Source organism: Macrotis lagotis, chromosome 6 (genome assembly GCF_037893015.1).
Source record: "Macrotis lagotis isolate mMagLag1 chromosome 6, bilby.v1.9.chrom.fasta, whole genome shotgun sequence".
NCBI lineage: Eukaryota > Metazoa > Chordata > Mammalia > Peramelemorphia > Peramelidae > Macrotis > Macrotis lagotis.
This window is the reverse complement of record NC_133663.1, coordinates 80,709,136-80,724,985: the sequence shown is the minus strand read 5'-3', so window position 1 is coordinate 80,724,985 and position 15,850 is coordinate 80,709,136. Positions and strand designations below refer to the sequence as shown.

The window sequence follows — 15,850 nt, the reverse complement described above, 5'->3', positions numbered from 1 at the left end:
AAGATTTTTGCATCTATATCCATCAGGGAGATAGGTCTATAATTTTTTTTTCCCTGTTTTAATTCTCCATATTGGTTTCATAGAAAGAGTTAGGCAGAGTTACACCTTTCCCTATTTTTCCAAAGAGTTTATATAGAATTGGAATCAATTGTTCCTTAAATGTTTGGCAGAATTCACTTGTGAATCTATCAGGCCCTGGAGATTTTTTTCTTAGGGAGTTCAATGATGGCTTGTTGAATTTCTTTTTTTGAGCTAGGGTTGTTTAGGTTTTTAATCTCTTCTTCATTCAACTTATATTTTTGTAAATATTTATCCATTTCACTTAGATTATCAAATTTATTGGCATAGAGTTGGTCAAAATAATTTTGAATTATTACTTTAATTTCCTCCTCATTGGTGCTGAGTTCACATTTTTCATTTAAGATACTAGAAATTCATTTTCTTCTTTCTTTCTTTAAATCAAATTGACCAGAGGTTTATCAATTTTAATTTTTTCATAATACCAAATTTTGGTTTTATTAATTCAATAGTTTTTTTGCTTTCAATTTTATTAATTTCTCCTTTAATTTTTCAAATTTCTAATTTGTTATTTTTTCAATTTGTTCTTTCTCTAATTCTTTTAGTTTCATGTTTAGTTCATTGATTTCCTCTTTCTCTAATTTATTCATGTAAGCATTTAATGCTATAATATATCTCCTGAGAGTCACTTTGAATGAATCCCATAGGTTTTGGTATGTTGGTTCATTATTGTCATTATGTAGAATAAAATGTTTAATTCTTTCTATAATTTGTTTTTTGGTCCACTCATTTTTTAAAAATGAGGTTATTCAGTTTCCAATTTGTTCTGGGTCTAGATCTCCTTGGCCCAGTATTGCATGTGACTGTTATTGCATTGTGATCTGAGAAAGATGTATTCACTATTTCTGCCTTTCTGCAGTTGATCATTAGGTTTTTATGTCCTAGTACATGGTGAATTTTTGTATAAGTTCCATGTAGTGCAGAGAAAAAGATATATTCCTTTCTATCCCCATTCGGTTTCCTCCACACATCTACCATATCTGGCTTTCCTAATAATCTATTTACCTCCTTAACTTCTTTCTTGTTTATTTTATGATTTGAGATCTGAGAGTGGGAGGCTGAAGTCTCCCACTAGTAGAGTTTTGCTGTCTATGTCTTCCTGTAGTTCTTTCAGCTTCTCCTCTAAGAATTTGAATGCTATCCTATTGGGTGCATTTGTATTCAGTATTGAAATAACTTTATTGTCTATGGTAACTTTTTAGGAGGATAAAATTTCCTTCCTTATCTCTTTTAATGCTATCTATTTTTGCTGCTGCTTTGTCTGAGATATGCATTGCTGCCCCTGCTTTTTTTACTTCACCTGAAGCAAAATGTATTTTACTCCAACCTCTATATATGTATCTCTCTGCTTCAAATGAGTTTCTTGTAAGCAGCATATTGTAGGACTCTTGTTTTTAATCCACTCTGCTATTTGATTACATTTTAAGGGAGAGTTCATCCCTTGCACATTCAAAGTTATGATTACTAATTCTTTTTTGCCCTCCATGCTATCTTCCCTCTGTTTGTATTTTTCTCCCTTTCCCCCCTTTATTCATATTCCCCAGTATATTGTTTCTGAATACCACCCCCTTCAGTGTGTTTGCCCTCCTATATCATGCCCTCCCCTTTCTTTCCCCTTTCCCTTTTTCCATTTTCCCTTCCCTTCCTTTTGTTAGTTCCTCTTTCCCCCCACTCCCCTTCTCCGTCTCCCTCCCCTTTTCCCCTTTTAATACTTGAAAAGTTACATATTTTATAAGTTAACTTAAGCCAAGTCTGATGAGAAGAAGATTCAGGTGTTTCTCATCTCCTCCTTTCTTTCCCTCTATTACCATAGGTATTTTGTACCTCGTAGTGCAATGAGATTTACCCCATTCAATCCCTTCCCTTGTCCTGACTCTTTCATATGCCCCCTTTTAAGGAGGCATTTTTTTTAGATCATTCTATCTGAGTCCTAGAAAATTCTGAGTATCTGTCACTTCTATCTAAGTACATTCTATCTAATAGAGTGAAAATTCTTGAGAGATATTATAGTCTTTCTCCCCAGTGAGGTTAAAGCCAGTTACATTCCATTAGATAGCAGTCCCATGGATAGATCATGAATGTCCATCATTTCTGGCTAGGTATGTTCCCTCCGTTAGAGTTACAATTCTCAAGATTTATGAGAATCTTTTCCCCCATGCTGGGATATAGCCAATTTCAACTTATTGGATAGCAGTTTTTTTCTTTTACCGTCTTTTTTTTCTTTTTTTTAACCTTCTCATTTGTCTCTTGAATCTCCTGTTTTATGTCTGAATTTTTCTATTTAGCTGTGGTCTTTTCATCAAAAATTTTTGGAATTCTTCCATTTTGTTAAATGTCTATCTTTTCCCCTGGAAGAGAAGGCTCAGCGTCATGGCATAGTGGATTCTTGGCTGCATTCCAAGCTCCCTTGCTCTTTGGAATATCTTTTCCAGGCCCTTCAATCCCTTAATGTTGATACAGCCAGGTCCTGTGTAATCCTTACTGTGGCTCCTTGATATTTAAATTGTTTTTTTCTGGCTGCTTGCAGGATTGTCTCTTTTATCTGATAGTTCTGGAATTTGGCCAAAACATTCCTTGATGTTTTCATGTTAGGATCTTTTTCTGGAGGGGATCAATGTAGTCTTTCAATAACTACTTTTCCCTCTGGTTCCATGATATCAGGGCAGTTTTCCATCACTAGATCCTATAATATTAAGTCCAGGCTTTTTTTCCTCTTCAATGTTTTCCGGAAGCCCAATAATTCTCAGGTTGCCCCTCCTTGATCTATTCTCAAGGTCAGTGGTTTTGTTGATGAGGTATTTTACATTTTCTTCTATTTCTTCTATTTTTTAATTTTTTTAACTGGCTCTTGCTGTCTCATGGAGTCATTAGTTTCTGCAGACTCCATTCTTTTTTTTTTTAGGGAGGACTTTTTTTCATTAACCTTTTGCAACTCCTTTTCCAATTGATCAATTCTACTGTTGAAAGAGCTTTCCATTTGATCAATTGAGGTTTTGAGGCAATTATTTTCATTTTGCAGTTGCCCAATTGAAGATGTGAGGGATTTATTCTCATTTTGTATTTGTCCAAATGTATTTTCTAAGGATTTGTTTTCTTGTTGCAAGGTTTAATTGTTTCTCCCAAATTTTCCAATTGATTTTTATACTCCTTCCTTATATCTTCAAGGAAGTTTTTCTGTGCTGAAGACCAGATTGTATTCTTCTCAGAGGTTCTAGGTCTCTCTGAGTTAGGGTCTTTTCCTTCCAAGAATTTTTCTATGGCTCCATCTTTTCACTGACCCTTCTTCATTTTGCTAAGACCTTCAGTTGGGGAGGGGCTGGTTCACAGGGGCTTGGGATCTAGAGGCTTTACTCATTGGATGCAATTTCTCTGGCTGGCCAGTAGGAGGTGCTAGTTGCTTTCTCTGGAGTGTCTGTGACCTTGATTGAGGCCTTCTCCCTTTGCTTGAAGGGAGGAGTTGGAGCTATTGAATTCTTTTGCCTTCAATCAATGGTGGGCTCTAGCCCAGGGTGAGCTCATTCCTCTCTCTATTGTCAACTGGGCTGGTTCTTCTGCTCACACACCTGGGCCTGAGGCAGAAGTAGTCTGCAATTGTTTGTACCAGGATGAGGCCTCTGCAACAATGGAGGCGTGGACTCAGAGTTCCTCAGATCAGAGGAGCCCAGGGATGGTGTCTGCAACTCTCCTGCACCGAAACTCTCCCCCCAGCCCTGTCGGTGAGCTCCAGAGGGATAGCACCAATACCAGTGCCTCTGTTCCTTAGCTGACTCAAGCCCCTGCTGTCTAGCCCCACCACTGATCCAGCAGGTCCAGCTCTCGGGCCCTCAGACTCCCTTGCTCCAGTTCAGCTGCTAATCTGGCTGATGGGGCTGATCTGTGGCTGATCCACCCTCTGAGCCCAGACTCACCTACCCGAATTCATCCAATGCTGTTGCAGGAGACAAATCCTGAGGTAGATGTTCTTTCTCCTGGCTTTTCTTTCTGGATTTTGTGGGTCGGATTTCTATTAATAGGTTTGTTTCATATCAGGAGACTTTAGAACTGTGCCTGTCTTCTCTCCACCATCTTGGCCAGAAGTTGAAGCTTCACTTTTCTACTGCCCACAAAATAATTCTCTAGCACTAGGTTAAGTGAGTTCTGTTAGATAGATTTTTGGTATCCCTGATGTATTGGGATTTGAGAATCAGAAGGCATATTCACATCTTCATGTATTTGACTTGAGGCTACTTCTTAAGTCAAAGGCACTCACTCCAATGAGATCCTATGTATTTTCCCAACTCCATGACTCTTTTTGTAACCCTGAAAATAATTCAATGGGGTTTAATTTTCTTTCCAAAATGTATTTATGCATTTCTTTGACTTTATATAGAAGGAATAAAGTGTTATTTCCTTTGAGCTTAGTGGTTGCTCTTTTCCATTTGTTAATCTTCTTTTTCTGGTGTGATACTTCTAGTTCCCATGGAGGAGGTAGATGAACCAGCAGGTACTCTGTTTTGAGGAAATATATCTTCTTCTGATGAAGTAACCTCTGAGGGATGTGAGTGGATTTGTTTTTTGCTTCCTTCCTTACTGGAGATAGGATAAGAATGATTCTCTTTTAAAAAGGTCTTTGACCATCTTAGAAATTCCTTGCTAATATAGCTAATTCTGATAAGGTTAGCCACTGAACAATTTTTATTCAGGGAAAAATGTGTTCTCTAAGTCTCATATACTTCTTCATTTCTTTTTCTGTCTGAATAATGGGGACTGGTTGTGACCTCTTAGCTAGCTTAAGAAGCTAGAGAATCTATACCTTATAAAGTTATTATGAGGGAGTAGTACATTAGTAAAATGATTTTCCTTTTAGCCTGGTAGCTCACTTTTTGATATCTCTCCCTCCCTCCCCTCCCCATCTTTCCCCACCTCTCCCTGACCTGCCCTCTACCCTTAAGTCTTACAAATATAATATTGGATGAGATGCTCCTATGGATGGAAACCTCCTATAATGCTTCTTAAGGGCAGGGGCTATGTCTTGTAATTCTTTTGTATGTCATAAAATTTCAAATTGGTGAGGAACTTGCTGTGTTGTTCAGTCATTCAGTGTTGTTCAACATTTTGTGATCCTGTTTGGGATTTTCTTGGCAATCACTGTAGTAATTTACTATTTCTTTCTTAATTAGATTAAGGTAAACAAAGATCAAGTGTCACCCAGCTAGTGAGTGTCTAAGGCAAGATTTGAACTCAGGTTTTCTTGACTCAAGGTCCAGTGCTCTAACCACTGAGAAATCAGCTCAGTAAAAAAGTATATCATTTTATCATTCACTTGTTGAAACTTTGGTTTTGTTTCCTCCAGGATTTAGCTGAGGAAGTGGGGAGGGAGCTCATTGTTTTGGATTTTTTTCTCTAACTTTTTTTTCTGAGCTACACAATTCCTGCTATTTCACACCATCTCTTGAGGATGCTATGAGACTTTAGAGATAATCTATTTCAAGTACCTCATTTTATAAATACAGAAGAAAACTGACTTCATACTGAATATGAGCCCTGAGTACTTCATAATCTTTATACTTATCTTCATAATCCTCAATAATGTTAGTTATCATTCTCAATTTATGGAAAGGAAAATTGAGTTCAAGAGTAAGTAATTAGATGACTTCTCCAAAGTCACAAAACTCTTTGATTGGGAATAAAAATTTAGGTATTCCTGCTTTGACTCTGTTGGCCTTTTTTTTGCTTCCTTAGGGTGTCATAATTTCAATTGAATAATAATGCTAATATCTAATCTATAGATACATGCTATATATAGAGCTCATATAGGTCTATATGTATATATCTACTTACATTTATGCTTATATATGTGTGTATGAATGCATATATATGTATATATGTCCTTATCCTTTTAAACTTTGTGAAATATCTTATTTGATCTCAGTACACCCTGAGAGGTAAACACAAATATATCCAGAGAACAATAAGAGTATCTTTCCATGGTGCTCTGGTGGTATCATATTTTACAATTTTTTTCTGGGAGTCTTCGATTTTCCTCTTGTTACTTATAAGATAGCAGATAATTTTGAGTTCAAATATACCCCACTCCTTTTTTCCCCCTTCCCCTTGGTCCACAAGATATTGATTCTGTTTTCAGGTTTAAAATTCACATTCATAGTCTTTACATTTTAGAATATTCTGTTTATTTTTTTCCTCTTCTTCTCTAACATTTGGTTCGCCTCAGAATTTTTCTCAGTTTTAAAGGAAAACCAGCTTCACTGAAATTATCCAGTCAGTCGTTTTCTCCCCCTTCCCCATATGCCCTAAGCAAATATTCTTATGACAGAAAATAATATCTCAGAGTAACTGCTAAAAACTTACTTTTTCATACAGCTGAATGAAAAAAATTCTAAGGGAAAATTACCTAATTTTTACAGCTTGAAGTTATTATTTTAGGGGCTATGGAGAGGGTTGTAATCTCCTTAATAGCAGTGAGCCACCATACTTCATTATTTCAGTGTATTTTTTAAAATGCAAGCAAAGCACATAGATGCACAAGATAGGGAATTATATGATACAGATTGTAGAGATTTTAGATTGTCATCCAGGAAGAATGTTTGGTTTATCTCAGTCAAATCCATTATTCTAGAGGAAAGGTCCTGAGAAATTTGAATGACTTTACCTAGTTGGCCTCACCTGGAGATACTCTAAAGCATAGATTACTAAAATGTGAAAAATTAATAATTTCATCTTAATATAATTCATTACCTTTTTAATCCTATGCATTTTAATAATAATAAAATGATAATTAACATCTATCACTTTTAAGTTTTCAAAGTATTTTTATATGTTATAGCTTTTGATTTCATTCACTTAAAAATATTTTGAAAATTGGTGCATAGGTTTCACCATACTGCCAAAGATTTTGATATAAAGAGGTCAAGAACCTTTTGCAATAGACACATGAAAAGGTAACTGGAAATTAGAATGCCTAGCTGCTAAATCTGGAGGCACTACATATATAGTTGTAAAGTTTATCACCTAGGTGGTTGGGGAAATGGGTATGCAAGACTGTGTAGCCATGCTGATTCAACTTGGGAAAGGGAATAGAAAATAAGAAAAGAGGTGTATTTTTGCTTTTCTTGAGGGTAATTAGAGATCCAGAACTGGAAGGGACTTCAAAAGCCATCCAGTTTAACCCTTCATTTTATAGGTCAGGAAAGTGAAGCACAAGGAGATTAGGTAATATGTCCAAACTGATATAGGTAATAAGCATCAGGGCTTGGATCTGAGTCCACTTCTTTTATTCTAGTCAGTAATCTGATTCACCATACCATTGTATCTGATCACTTCTGTAAGTCCAGAGGTCCAAAGAGCCATAGTACAAAGGAGAAACCAAAACCAGAGAATGAGATTGTGTCTCTGGCCAAGCTAAGGAAATTGTGAAGTGTCCAACATGCTGCAGGTCTGATCTTTGAGTAGGACACTGTTCAAAGCAGAAGAAGATATCAGTGCCACCTACTGGGAGTTTGAGAGAAATCATAGAAAGAATATTGATAAGCATCACAGGTTTAGAGCAACAAAGGATAATGAATATCGTCTGTTGGATGATTACAAGTAGGGCCATGGTATTCAGGACAGTAGAAGAACTCTGAAAAAGAGTAATAGACCCTCTTATTTTCTGGGAAACAGAAGGTGAACCACAGTAGGTAGATGCCCCAAGAACCCAGGAAATGATGATAATGAGTGATTACAGATATTCCTGCTGGGACTGTAGAGAATCTCAGTAGGAGAAATATACTAAATCTCTGTGTTAGAGATGATATGCTTTGAAAGTATTATGCAGGTCATGACTGAAATTAAATTCATTCAAGGGGAATTATTTATATGGAAGTATTTTATTTTTTCCATCATGAGCTTTACTTGGCTTTTATTTTTGGACCTATATATATAAAATGTACATTTGGAGTCTTGTGAATTTATTGCTCATAGAGAGACTTGATGATGTACATGCAGGCTTGTGTTTGATATTGAGATTTTCATATAGTTTGTGTGATATGAAAATGAAGAAATTTCTCATTAGGCCTTTAATATAATGTGAGGCTTTTTGACATAAGAATTAGAGATACAGTAATATAGCAAAGCATTGTGATTAGGAAAATGAAGAAATCTCTTACTAGTTATCCAGGTCTCATATAATGCGAGCTCTTCTGACACAAGAGTAATTTGATTACATATCAATTAAATTCTATAAATATTTATTAAGCACATATGACAGGGATGCAAATATTGGAGTTTGGGATAGAAAGATTAAAAATAACAGTGGCCCATATACTTAGGGAACTTATATTAGTAGATAATAAATAGCATCTATATATTTTAAAATGAGCTAAAGTAGACCAGAGGTGTAGTAAGGTGGATCAGTAGATAGAAGGCAAGACTTGGGGTCAGGATGACTCCTCTTTCTGAGTAAGACTCTTACCTCAGACACTTATTATCTGTGTGTCTCTGGAAATGTCACTTAACTTTGCCTCAGTTCTTTATATAATGAATTGAATAAGGAAATGGAATAGTACTCTAGTATATTTTCCAAGAATACCCAAAATAGGGTCATCAAGAGTCAGTCAGATATGATTGAAAAATGACTAAAATGAGGGAGTTCTGGCCAAGATGGTAGAGAGAAGACAGGTACAGTGCTAACCTCTTGAATTTCCCTTACAAATCATATGAAACAAACCTCTTAGCAGAAATCTGATCAACAAAACCCAGAAAGAAAAGCCAGGTAAAGAACATCCATCTCAGGATCTATCTTCCAAAATCATGGGTGAATCTGGGTGCAGAGGGTGGACTCTGCAGGGAGCACAGAACTGGTGAGAGCCTGGGATCAGTCACAGATAAGCCTGATTAGTGGCGGGGCAGGAGCCTGGGAGCCTGAGGGCCCAAGAACCAACTGGCTTGATCAATGGAAGGTGCAAGAGCCTGGTTGACCTGGGGGCTTGGGTCAACTACAGAGCAGAGGCATTGGTGGTGGCACTAACCATCTGAAGCTTGTGGCAGGGCTGGAGGGAGAGTTCTGGTGTGGGAGAGCTACAGACATCTATCCCTAGGCTCCTCTGGTTTGGAGGAACTCAAAGCTCACACCTCCATTTCAGCTGAAGCCTCTTCCCAGAACAAACATAATTATAGACTACCTCTGCCCCAGGCTAAGGTCAAGCAGTGGAACCACCTCAGCTGACAATAGGGAGAATGATGACTTCACCCCAGGGTAGAGCCCACCATTAATTGAAGACAAAAGTGTTTAACAGCTTCAACCATTCCCTCTAGGCCAAGGGAGAGGGTCTCAATCAGGGTCACACACACTCCAGAGAAAGCAGCCAGCACCCCCTACTGGCCAGCTGTAGATATTACACTCAGTGAGTGAAGCATCTATGAATCCTGACACCAAACCTCTGTGAATCAGCCCCTCTCCAACACAAGGTCTTAGGATAATGAAGAAAGGCCAGCACAAAGGAGGGTCCACAGAAAAATTCTTGGAAGGAAAAGACTAACTCAGAGAGACCTAGAACCTCTGAGGAGAATATGACCTGTTCTCCAGCACAGAAAAACTTCCTTGAAGAAATAGATTTGGGAGAGAAAATTAACACCTTGCAACAAGAAAACAAATCATTGAAAAATACATTTGGACAAATGCAAAAAAGAAAATAATTCTCTCAAAACCTCAATTGGTCAAATGGAAAACTCTTTCAAAAATAGAATTGACCAACTGGAAAAAAGAGTTAGAAAATTCTTCTATTAAAAAATAAAGAATGGAGTCTGTTGAAACTAATGACTTCATGAGACAGCAAGTGTCTGTTAAACAAAAACAAAAAATAGAAGAAAATGTAAAATACTTCATCAGTAAAACCACTGAACTTGAGAGTAGATCAAGAAGGGACAACTTGAGAATTATAAGGCTTCCTTAAAACATCAAAGAGAAAAAAGCCTAGACTTAATGTTACAGGATTTAGTGATGGAAAATTGCCCTGATATCATGGAACCAGAGAGTAAAATACTTATTGAAAGAATACATCGATCCCCTCTGGAAAGACATCCTAAAATGAAAACACCAAGGAATGCTGTGGCCAAATTCCAGAACCATCAGATAAAAGAGAAAATCCTGCAAACAACCAGAAAGAAACAGTTTAAATACCAAGGAGCCACAGTAAGGATTACACAGGACCTGGCTGCATCAACATTAAGGGATCAAAGTGTCTGGAATGAGATATTCCAAAGAGCAAGGGAGCTTGGAATGCAGTCAAGAATCCACTATCCAGCAAGGCTGAGCCTTCTCTTTCAGAGGAAAAGATGGACATTTAATGAAATGGAAGACTTCTGATAATTCCTTATGAAAAGACAAGAATTAAATAGAAAATTTGGACATCAAACAGTAGATTCAAGAGTCACATTAAAAAGGTTTATAAAAGGGGGTTAGAGGAAAATGATTAAAACAATAAAATAGAATATTATGGGTCAAGGGATATTCAGATAAAATGCTGCAGGTAAATCTAAGGAGAAGAAGAAGAAGTCATTTTTCTAGTGGTAGGGAGATCATGAAAGCCTTCATAGCACAGATGACATATGCTTCAAGATGACCTTGAAGGAAGAGACAAAAAGAATTTTGGTGGCTGAAGTTGAAGATGGAGTATATTATAGACATGAAAGATGACTTGTACCAATGGGCAGAAATGGGAGTGAGTTTATTGAATTTTGAAAAGAATTAATTATGAAGTTTGGAAAATAATGTTTATATAAAGAAATATGAAATAAAAGTACAATGGTAAATTGGACTCAGATTTGAGGAGAGAATAATAATAAACAAATTAAAACACTTTAAGCTTTGCAAAGTCATATTAAGTCATTTGATTTTAAACTTCATGTTTAGGAGCTTTTATTCTATACCACTGAAAACAGAAGGCCATTCACAGTTTTTGAATCAGGTTATCATATGCCTGGATATGATCATTAAACATTATTTTGACTGCTATATCAAGGATGAATTTGTAGGGAAATGTGAGAAGGTGATTCTGATGGGTAGCAGTGTAAGGAAATAGGAAGGGATGAATATGAGATATGCAATTAGAATTGATAGGATTGGGCAGTGAAGTCAATATTAAGATCAAAATTGAAGGAAGAGTCAAAGATGGTTTTGCTTTTTAAGTTTTTCTATAATAATGAGATAGGAGGTATAGAGAATAGATTGACTGAATTTGATGGAAGTTCCTGTCATCAATGATATCACAGTTTGGGTAGGAAAAACATCACTGAGTTACTGTGGGGAAAATGTTTTACAAAGTGCTGTAAATGTGTGAACTACTATTTCCTTCACTTTCTCTTTTTTTCTTCATTTGTTAAAAAGCTAATTAAAATTCCATCTCTGTTTTGAAGCCCTTTACTATTTCTCTCAGTTGATCAAAACACTTCCTCATCCCCACTCCAGGACCTCTTAAAGTGTTTTTGTTTTATCTTATCTCATGCATTTATCATATTTCATTTTGTATTTTGACTGTATCATATAAGTACATGGATGGATGATCTTGTATAGGAAGCACTTCTATCACCTGTGAAGTCACTAACCCTACTGGCAGGACAGGGTCTCCAGAGTAAGGTTACCACTTTACATCACCTCAGAATTCTGGGTATAACAGAAACATTTTCTCTTGAACTTATTTCTCCTTGGTACTTAGTAGCTCCCACTGGTGTGGCTTCCCTCTTGGTTAACAGTTGGCATTGATTAATTACTTCTACTTAGTTAACTTTTAGAGAGAATATTTTTATTTTATTTTATTTTTTTAAGGTTTTTGCAAGGCAAATGGAGTTAAGTGGCTTGCCCAAGGCCATGCAGCTAGGTAATAATTAAGTGTCTGAGACCGGATTTGAACCCAGGTACTCCTGACTCCAAGGCTGGTGCTTTATCTACTACACGACCTAGTCACCCCTAGAGAGAATAATTTTAAAGAAAGTTGGTTGAGAAAAATTCCTGGGACATATTCTCCAATCAGGTATATATACATATATATATAACAAAAGGGTTTGGAGCCCAGTTAGGATAGTATTAAAATATGTGATAAGATTTCTGCCAAAGTAGCTGACACATTCTTCTGATGATTTTTTTAAATTTATTTTTATTAAAGATATTATTTGAGTTTTACAATTTCCCCCCCAATCTTGCTTCCCTCCTCCCCGCTACAGAAAACACTCTGTCAGTCTTTACTTTGTTTCCATGTTGTACCTTGATCCAAATTGGGTGTGATGAGAGAGAAATCGTATCCTTAAAGAAGAGAAGAGAAGTCTAAGAGGTAACAAGATCAGACAATAAGAAATCTGTTTTTTTCTAAATTAAAGGGAATAGTCCTTGAACTTTGTTCAAACTCCACAGCTCCTTATCTTGATACAGATGGCACTCTCCTTTGCAGACAGCCCCAAATTGTTCCAAATTGTTGCACTGATGGAATGAGCAAGTCCTTCAAGGTTGAACATCACTCCCATGTTGCTGTTAGGATGTACAGTGTTTTTGGGTTCTGCTCATCTCACTCAGTATCAGTTCATGCAAATTCCTTCAGGCTTCCCTGAAATCCTGTCCCTCCTGGTTTCTAATAGAACAATAATGTCCCATGAGATACATATACCAGTTTGCTAAGCGATTCCCCAACTGAAGGACTTTTACTTGATTTCCAATTCTTTGCCACCACAAACAGGGCTGCTATAAATATTTTTGTACAAGTGATGTTTTTACCCTTTTTCATCATCTCTTCAGGATATATACCCAGTAGTGGTATTTCTGGGTCAAAGGGTATGCACATTTTTGTTGCCCTTTGGGCATAGTTCCAAATAGCTCTCCAGAAGGGATGGACGAGTTCACAGCTCCACCAACAGTGTAATAGTGTCCCAGATTTCCCACAACCCTTCCAACAATGATCATTATCCTTCCTGGTCATATTGGCCAATCTGAGAGGTGTGAGGTGGTACCTCAGAGAAGCTTTAATTTGCATTTCTCTAATAATTAATGATTTAGAGCTTTTTTTTCATATGGCTATGGATTACTTTGTTCTCCTCATCTGTAAATTGCCTTTGCATATCCTTTGACCATTTGTCAATTGGGGAATGGCTTTTTGTTTTAAAAATATGACTCAGTTCTCTGTATATTTTAGAAATGAGTCCTTTGTCAGAATCATTAGTTGCAAAGATTGTTTCCCAATTTGCTACATTTCTTTTGATCTTGGTTACATTGGTTTTATCTGTGCAAAAACTTTTTAATTTAATGTAATCGAAATCATCTAATTGATTTTTGGTAATTTTCTCCAACTATTCCTTAGTCATAAACTGTTCCCCTTTCCATAGATCTGACAGGTAGACTAGTACTTGATTTTCTAATTTGCTTATAGTATTGTTTTTTATGTCTATGTCCTGTAACCATTTGGATGTTATCTTGGTAAAGGGTGTGAGGTGTTGGTCTAATCTAAGTTTCTTCCATACTTACTTCCAATTATCCCAGCAATTTTTATCAAAGAGGGAGTTTTTACCCCAATGGCTGGACTCTTTGGGTTTATCAAACAGCAGATTACTATAATCATTTCCTGCTTTTACACCTCATCTATTCCACTGGTACACCACTCTATTTCTTAGCCAATACCAAACAGTTTTGATGACTGATGCTTTATAATATAATTTTAGATCAGGTAGGGCTAAGCCACCTTCTTTTGCACTTTTTTTCATTAAGCTCCTGGCAATTCTTGACTTTTTATTTCTCCATATGAATTTACTTACAATTTTTCCTACTCGTTAAAGTAATTTTTTGGAATTTTGATTGGTAGGGCACTAAACAGATAGTTTAGTTTTGGTAGAATTGTCATTTTTATTATATTAGCTCTACCTATCCATGAGCAGTTGATATTTGTCCAGTTATTTAAATCTGATTTAATTTGTGTGAGAAGTGTTTTATAATTGTTTTCAAAAAGATTCTGAGTCTGTCTTGGCAAATAGACTCCCAAATATTTTATATTGTCTGAGGTTACTTTGAATGGGATTTCTCTTTCTAGCTCTTCCTGCTGTTTCTTGCTAGACATATATAGAAAAGTTGAGGATTTATGAGGGTTTATTTTATACCCTACAACTTTGCTAAAATTGCTAATTGTTTCCAGTAGTTTTTTGGATGATTTCTTGGGATTCTCTAGGTAGACCATCATGTCATCTGCAAAGAGTGAGAGTTTTTTCTCTTCCTTCCCAATTCTAATTCCTTCAATTTCTTTTTCTTCTCTAATTCCTGATGCTAACATTTCTAATACAATATTGAATAGTAGTGGTGATAATGGGCACCCTTGTTTCACCCCTGATCTTATTGGGAATGCCTCTAACCTCTCCCCATTGAATATAATGCTTGTTGATGGTTTCAAATAGATACTGCTAATTATTTTAAGGAACAGTCCATTTATTCCTACACTCTCTAGTGTTTTTAATAGGAATGGATGCTATATTTTGTCAAAAGCTTTTTCAGCATCTATTGATATGATCATATGATTTCTGATAGGCTTGTTCTTGATATAATTGAGTATACTAACAGTTTTCCTAATATTGAACCAACACTACATTCCTGGAATAAATCCTACTTGATCATAATGTATTATCCTGGTGATGACTTGTTGTAATCGTTTTGCTAAGATTTTATTTAGGATTTTTGCATCTATATTCATCAGGGAAATACGTCTATAATTTTCTTTCTCTGTTTTAACTCTTCCTGGTTTAGGTAACAGTACCATATTGGTTTCATAGAAAGAGTTAGGCAGAGTTCAATCTTTCCCTATTTTTCCAAAGAGTTTATATAGAATTGGAACCAATTGATCCTTAAAAGTTTAGTAGAATTCACTTGTGAATCCATCGGGCTCTGGAGATTTTTTTTAGGGAGTTCAATAATGGCTTTTTGAATTTCTTTTTCTGAGATAGGGTTGTTTAGGTATTTAATTTCTTCTTCATTTAACCTGGGCAACTTATATTTTTGTAAATATTCATCCATTTCACTTAGATTATCATATTTATTGGCATAGAGTTGGTCAAAATAATTTCAAATTATTACTTTAATTTCCTCCTCATTGGTGGTGAGTTCACCTTTTTTTTTTTTTTTGGTAATAATCGAGGAAGGAACTTTTATAAGTCAGTTGATAGAAATAATAAACTGAACGGCTAGAGATGGTGGAGTCCTGTGTTTGATACTCACTAGTTCTGTGATCTTAAGGAAATTATTTCAAATCACTGATCCTCAGTCCCCTTACCTGTAAAATGAAAGAGTTGAATGAAATACATACTCATAGCCTTTCTGATGAAATATTCTGTAATGCTGCTTACCTTAAATAATTTATGATGCCAGCCCCACAGTCCCCCCTTCACACACACACACACACACACACACACAAGCTTTTCCCATTACCTTAAATTGTATTCAAAGTGGTGTGGTTGCTTTTGCCTTTTTCTGAACTATCCAAAGATATTGCTATTTCAAATTTCCCTTCAAAAGAACTCTTAAAAAGTCTGTTACTCTTAAGTATTCCATTCATTTAACCTGTTTTTTTTCAGCTGTTAATTCTTGTACAACTGTCAGTCAACTAACTGGTAGGGTTGAAGGGTTTGATAGATTTAGAAAGAAAAAGAAGCAGATTGAGTAAAAGAAATTGGATTTCATTTACATGATTTCAAATAAATGGTTCAAATGAATCAAATAAAGTGATTTGTACTTTACCAATTGTTTTGATGTATGGAGATAAAGTCTTGTGGCTCA

At 36.0% G+C, this 15,850-nt stretch overlaps 1 long non-coding RNA gene across 2 annotated transcripts in view; it reads right to left on the bottom strand.

Moving 5' to 3' along the window:
* LOC141491714 (uncharacterized) overlaps window positions 1-15,587 on the bottom strand; it is a 111,861-nt gene extending 96,274 nt beyond the window's left edge. Inside the window, exons 1-3 of one of the 2 annotated variants that reach the window (XR_012469728.1) lie at window positions 15,503-15,587; window positions 15,293-15,347; window positions 12,248-12,674 (exon numbers count right to left, since the gene is read on the bottom strand). This is a non-coding gene — a long non-coding RNA (uncharacterized LOC141491714). Of the gene's footprint in view, window positions 1-12,247; window positions 12,675-15,292; window positions 15,348-15,502 lie in introns of those variants that run through there. The other variant, XR_012469727.1, reaches the window with a different exon arrangement.
* Window positions 15,588-15,850: the final 263 nt, after the last annotated feature.